Consider the following 6,641-nt stretch of genomic DNA (forward strand, 5'->3'; position numbering starts at 1 on the left):
AGGCGGGTCCCGAACCGGCGGGCTCAGGCAATCCACTCACCTCAGCCTTCCAAAGGCGCGGGATTACAGGCTGAGCCACCGAGCCTGGCTCTAGTGTCTTTTTCTTTCTTTTTTTTTTCAAGGCCAGGAATATGTCCAAGCCCACTAGGGTTTTGAAGATTTTTTTTCTGGTCAAAGTAATTCATGAGGTCTTAATTATGGTTAGTAAGGAAAATCATTTTAATCTTCAGGGAATAAAGAGGAAGAAAATGAAGCGAGTTAATTTTGATTATAATCTGTCAAGTGCCTGCTGATTTGGGGCACAAATGATAAAAACCTATATTGCTTTAAATTTAACATAAGTGAAATCCTATTAAGAACTTATATACCTTTAATTGTGATTTAAACAATTTAATTAACCCTAAAATTATCATCTTTGTAAAATGTATGCCTGAACACATTTATCTTAATTCATATAATGAATTTAAGTGAATTTGTAATATCTGAGACTTAAAACACAACACAGTGGGGCTTTTAATGCTTTACATATTATAAAGGAATGCAATGGGGCTTTTCCCTGGCTCTCCAGGGCTGGGAGTGGACAATGAAATTTTTATTTATCATGGATTGTGTATTACATTTCACTATGGGCAGGCAGTAATATTACATTCAGGGGAGGAAGCAAGAGGAACTATGTAAGAAATATCAGACAGTCCATGGTTGGAAAACAAGAAAACCCTAATCAAAGTATCAGTAATACAGTTTGTAGTTTAAAGAGAAAAGTGGTGTTATGTGGTTCCCCCATTTAAGCACTTTGAGTGCTTGTTGTGTGCCTGCCAGGGGCTGAGGGGTGGGGTTTTGGTTTCCGTCTCTCGTAAACGAATGCTGGGCAGCTTATTTAGAGCTTCTCAGGGCTGACTGTGCTTTCCTGAAGATGAGGCCGTGTAACTACTCAGAGCAGACCTCAGTACACTACCACCTTCAGGCCAAACCCAGCTGGAATGCTTTTTACACTTATAAATGGTTGAAAAAATAAGAATATTTCATGGTATGTGAAAATTACATAAAAAGCAAATTCTGTGTCTGTAAATAAAGTTTTATTGGAATACAGCCACTCATTTTCATGTTGCCTGTGGCTGCTTTTGGGCAACAGGACAGTGACAAGTTCAGAAGGACCAGTCCACAAAGCCAAAGGTGTTTGCTGTCTGGCCCTTTACAGAGAGATGGTGACTTCTGAAGGAGGAGATTTCTAATAGCCCTTCCCTCTCTGGTATGTTCTTCTCTGAGATCATGGAGGGCTACTAGCCTGCTTCCTGGAGCAGGCAGAGTAAGATAGGGGCTGTGTTTTGAACAGGCACTGAGGAAAGGGTGGAGAGTGCTCTAGGCAGGAAGAAATGTGCCCATAAATACTCTTAGGTAAAAGCTGGGCATCCCAGCATCTGGGAGGCGGAGGCGAGAGGATTGCCTGAGCCCGCAGGTTCGAGACCAGCCTGGGCAACATGGCAAGACCTTGTCTCTACAATAAATCAAAAAATTAGCCAGGCGTGGTGGCACGTGTCTGTAGTTCCAGCTACTTGGAAGGCTGAGGCTGAAGGATCACCTGAGCCTAGGAGGTGAAGTCTGCAGTGGCCATGAGCAGCATGCCACTGCACTCCAGCCTGGGCACAAAGTGAGACTGCAAGTCAAAAAAAACAAACAAACTGTTCGTGGGATGGTAAAGAAGGTAGCCTGCCTGGACTGGTGAAGAAGGTGGTAAGAACTGTCTTGATGTGTTTGATAGGAGGCCATGTTGACAGTGGGCAGTCTGTTAGATTTCCTTCATTCCTGCTTAACCAAGTCTTACATCTGCTGGACAGTGGAGTCTGCCAGAAAAGGACGCAGGGAGAGCAGGGGTCACCCCTTAGTACACAAAGGGACAGCGTATGAGTCTTGTGAGGAGCGGTGTCAGGGTGCCCAGGCCAGGATGCCAGCCTACACCCAAGGGGACAGAGGAGCTGGGATTTCTGTCTAGAGGTTCAGAGTGGACACAGGTGCCCAGAGATGAACAGTCATATTCATTCATAATGGATGGTGGGAGAAAGTGTTGTCAAAAGAAAATTATGGAATCTGGAGCAATCTTTTTTTTTGAGTTGGAGTCTCACTCTGTTGCCCAGACTGGAGTGCAGTGGCCGCTCCCGGCCACCGCAGCCTCGACCTGCTGGGCTCCAGCGATCCTTCTACCTCAGCCTTCCAAGTAGCCGGAACTACAGGCGTGCGCTACCCCGCCCGGCTAAATTTTGATTTATTGTAGAGATGAGGTCTTGCCAAGTTGCCCAGGCGGGTCTCGAACCCGTGGACTCAGGCAGTCCACTCACCTCAGCTTCCCAAAGTGTGGGATTACAGGCTGAGCCACCGAACCGGGCCGGAGCAATCTTAAAATAATTTTAGAGCCGGTTTAATTAATAGCAATACAGAAAGGTTTGAAATATAAAAAGACATGAAAATTTACCTGAAATCCCATTGGTGAGATGGAGCCCTGGAAAAACATTATGGTGACATTTATGGCTCATTGTGGTTATAATAATAGCTAATATGTAAGATTGCCATGTTCCAGGTATCATTCTAAGCACAGTATTTATTATACCTGTTTAATGGTCTTATGAGGCAGATACTTATCCTCATTTTATAGAAGAGAAAACCAAGGCACCGAGAGGCTAGGCAGCTTACCCAAGGTCATACAGCTATGTGTATCTCTGTACACATAATTACTCTTTTTTTTTTTTTTGAGTTGGAGTCTCGCTCCATCTCCCAGGCTGGAGTGCAGTGGCACACTCCTGGCCACTGCAGTCTAAACCTGCTGGGCTCCGGTGATTCTTCCACCTCAGCCTTCCCAGTAGCTGGAACTACAAGCATGTGCCACCATGCCTGGCTAACTTTTGATTTATTGTAGAGATGAGGTCTCACCATGTTGCCCAGGCTGGTCTCAAACACATGGGCTCAGGCAATCCTCTCACCTCGGCCTCTCAAAGTGCTGGGATTATAGATGTGAGCCACCGCACCCGGCCCTAATTTTTTATTTATTGTAGAGACAAGGTCTCGCCAAGTTGCCCGGGCTAGTCTTGAACCTGTGGGCTCAGGTAATCCAGTTGCCTTGGCCTCCCAAAGTCCTGGGATTACAGGCTGAGCCTCTGAGCCTGGCCTATCTATAAATTTCTGAAGTACAAATGCTGGTTCAGATAAAATGCAAACTTGAACACTTGCTACATCTTATTAAAATGTCTCCTTAAAAGTTTGTATAAATGTGGCCGGCTTGGTGGCTCAGCCTGTAATCCCAGCGCTTTGGGAGGCTGAGGTGAGTGGATTACCTGAGCCTTCGGGTTTGAGACCCGCCTGGGCAACTTGATGAGACCTCATCTCTACAATAAAAAAAAAAAATTAGCCGGGCGTGGTAGCACACGCCTGTAGTTCCGGCTACTTGGAAGGTCGAGGCAGAAGGATCGCCGGAGCCCAGCAGATCGAGGCTGCAGTGGCCAGGAGCATGCCACTGCACTCCAGTCTGGGCCACAGAGTGAGACGCCAACTCAAAAAAAAAATTTTTTTTTGTATAAATGTATACTCTTAACTTTAATGCTAGGAGTTGACAGTTTTCTTTCTTTTTTTTTTTTTTTGACTTGGAGTCTTGCTCTGTGGCCCAGGCTGGAACGCAGTGGCACACCCATGGCTACCACAGTCTCAGCCTGCTGGGCTCAGGTGATCCTCTTGCCTCAGAGGTGATCCTTCCGACTTTCCAAGTGGCTGGAACTACGGATGCATACCACCATGCCTGGCTAATTTTTTTATTTGCTGTAGAGGCAAGGTCTCGCCAAGTTGCCCAGGCTGGTCTTGAACCCCTGGGTTCAGGAAATCCTCTTGCCTCTCTATCTCATCTCCAAAGTGCTTTTTGAGTGAGTCTCACTCTGTCACCAGGCTAGAGTGTAGTTCTACACTTATGGTCACCACAGCCTCAACCTGCAGAGCTCAGGTGATCCTTCCGCCTCAGCCTTCCATGTAGCTGGAACTACAGGCACATTTTGATTTATTGTAGAGATGAGGTCTCACCAAGTTGCCCAGGCTGGTCTTGAACCCACAGGCTCAGGCAATCCACTCACCTCAGCCTCCCAAAGGCACGGGATTATAGGCTGAGCCCCCGAGCCCATCATTTTGTTTATTTTTCATTCGGACTCCCACTCTGTCGCCCAGGCTGGAGTACAGTGGCACGCTCACAGCCACCGCAGCCTTGACCTGCTGGGTTCAGGTGATCCTTCTACCTCAGCCTTCCAAGTAGGTGGAACAACAAACACACACTGCCACACCTAATTTTTTTTTGGTTTATTGTAGAGATGAGGTCTCACCAAGTTGCCCAGTCTGGTCTTCAACCCATGGGCTCAGGCAGTCCTCTCATCTCAGTCTCCAAAAGTGCTAGGATAACAGGTGTGAGCTACTGTGCCCAGCTTTCATTTTATTTTTATAGAGACAGGTCTTGCTATGTTGCCCAGGCTGGTCTCGAACTCTTGGCCTGAAGCAATCTTCCTGCCTTGACCTCCTAAATTGCTAGGATTACAGGCATGAGCCACTTTACCAGACCAAAACTGCTCTTCTAAATAACCTGTAGGTCAAAGAAGAAGATGGAAATGAGAAAATATTTAGAATGAAACAATAGTAAAAATGCTACATATGAAAACTTGGGAATGCCTCTAGAAGGAAATTTATACCTTAAGTGTTTAATTTTTCAGCCTTTTCTAATATAATGAGCTGAATTTACAAGTGACAACTGTATTTATTTGTAAATTTGAAGAAAAGAGCTAATCCTAGAAAAATGTTTCTTACTCAAACTGCTTTAAGAAGAAATAGAGAATCAGACTTACTCCTATCACCAGTAAAGGAATTGAATCAGTAGTTTGAAAAAAGTCCTCCCATATTCTTCAATTATAGAGGCAGAATTAATTACAGAGGCAGAAAAAGAAAAAAGAAAATTTTCCCATAGAGCTGAGGATAGTGGTGTGCCTGCCTGTAGTATCCCAGGTACTTGGGAGTCTAAGGCAGGAGGATCCCATGTTTAAGACCAGCCTGGGCAAAATAGGGGGACCTTGTCTCCAAAAAAAAAAAGTCCTCACATAAAACTATCTTGATTTTCTGTTTGAGAATCGGCAAGAGGAGTTAAATCAAGTTTTTCCAAGGAGGAGACAAACTGGTCAACCTATGGCAGGGAGATTTAGAAAGGCAGAAGTACTGTATTTCTGTGTTGAACAAAAAAGCTACACGCGATGGCCAAAGGAACATGCCACAGAATCTTACAGTTAATTTCTCACAGTGATTTTTTTTTTTGCCCTTGTGGCTAATCACTCATGTTTCTTGGTGAGAACAGTGAGATACAAGTGTACAAACAGAGCTTATTGGTGGTATTGAGGAGAAGAGACTATTATTAGCTCTCCATGGACTTCATTGGTCAGGTTAACTTTTTTATGTTTTTATTTTATTTTTTTTTGAGTTGGAGTCTTACTCTGTCACCCAGGCTGGAGTGCAATGGCATGCTCACAGCCACCGCAGCCTCAATCTGCTGGACTCAGGCGATCTTTCTACCTCAGTCATCCAAGAAGCTAGAACTACAGGCGCGAGCCACCACGCCTGGCTAATTTGTTTTCTTTTGATTTATTGATTATTATTATTATTATTTTTTTGATTTGGAGTCTCACTCTGTCGCCCAGGCTGGAGTGCAGTAGCACACTCACGGCCACCGCAGCCTCGACCTGCTGGGCTCTGGCAATCCTCCTGCCTCAGCCTTCTAAGCAGCCAGGACTACAGGCACATGCCACCATGCCTAGCTAATTTTGTGATTTTTATTGTAGAGACGAAGTCTCACTATGTTGCCCAGGCTGGTCTAGAACCTGCTGGCTCAGGCAATCCTCTCGCCTCGGCCTCCCAAAGTGCTGGGATTATAGGCTTGAGCCACTGTACCAGGGCTTTTTAAAAAATTTATTGTGGAGACAAGGTCTCACCAAGTTGTCTAGGCTGGTCTTGAACCCCTGGTCTCAGGCAATCCTCTTGCCTGGACCTCCCAGAGTTCTGGGATTACAGGCTTAAGTCACTGTGCCCGGCCTAAGTTAACTTTTATGTATGAATAGTCTTCCATTTTTTTATTCAGTTGAAAATAAGAATGGAATTTTTTTGTTTTTTTGAGTCGGATTCTCATTCTGTCACCCAGACTGGAGTGCAGTGGCATGCTCACAGCCAAATCAACCTCAACTTGCTGGGCTCAGGTGATCCTTCTACCTCAGCCTTCCAAGTAGCTGGAACTACAGGCGTGCGCTACCACGCCTGGCTGATTTTTGATTTATTGTACAAATGAGGTCTCAGACAAGATGCCCAGGCGGGTCTCGAACCCGTGGGCTCAGGCAGTCCACTCACCTCAGCATCCCAAAGGTGCGGGATTACAGGCTGAGCCACCGAGCCTGGCTGGAAATTATTTATTTATTTATATTTATTTTTTGAGTTGGTGTCTCACTCTGTCGCCCAGACTGGAGTGCAGTGTCCGCTCCCGGCCACCACAGACTCGCCTGCTGGGCTCCAGCGATCCATCTGCCTCGGCCTTCCGAGTAGCCGGAATTACAGGCATGTGCTACCACACCTGGCTGATTTTTTGATTT

General features: G+C 45.6%; 1 protein-coding gene across 3 annotated transcripts in view; it reads left to right on the plus strand.

Moving 5' to 3' along the window:
- Window positions 1-6,641, plus strand: part of JPT1 (Jupiter microtubule associated homolog 1) — a 44,542-nt gene that overhangs the window by 22,287 nt on the left and 15,614 nt on the right. Inside the window, exon 2 of one of the 3 annotated variants that reach the window (XM_021706623.1) lies at window positions 4,469-4,560. The exons of the other annotated variants lie outside the window; for them this stretch is intronic. The gene's annotated coding sequence lies outside the window, so the exon portion shown is untranslated. The remainder of the gene's footprint in view (window positions 1-4,468; window positions 4,561-6,641) is intronic. 3 annotated transcript variants of the gene reach the window in all.

This window comes from Carlito syrichta, unplaced genomic scaffold (assembly GCF_000164805.1).
Source record: "Carlito syrichta isolate Samal-C Ts95f unplaced genomic scaffold, Tarsius_syrichta-2.0.1 Scaffold315826, whole genome shotgun sequence".
In the NCBI taxonomy this organism is placed as follows: Eukaryota; Metazoa; Chordata; class Mammalia; order Primates; family Tarsiidae; genus Carlito; species Carlito syrichta.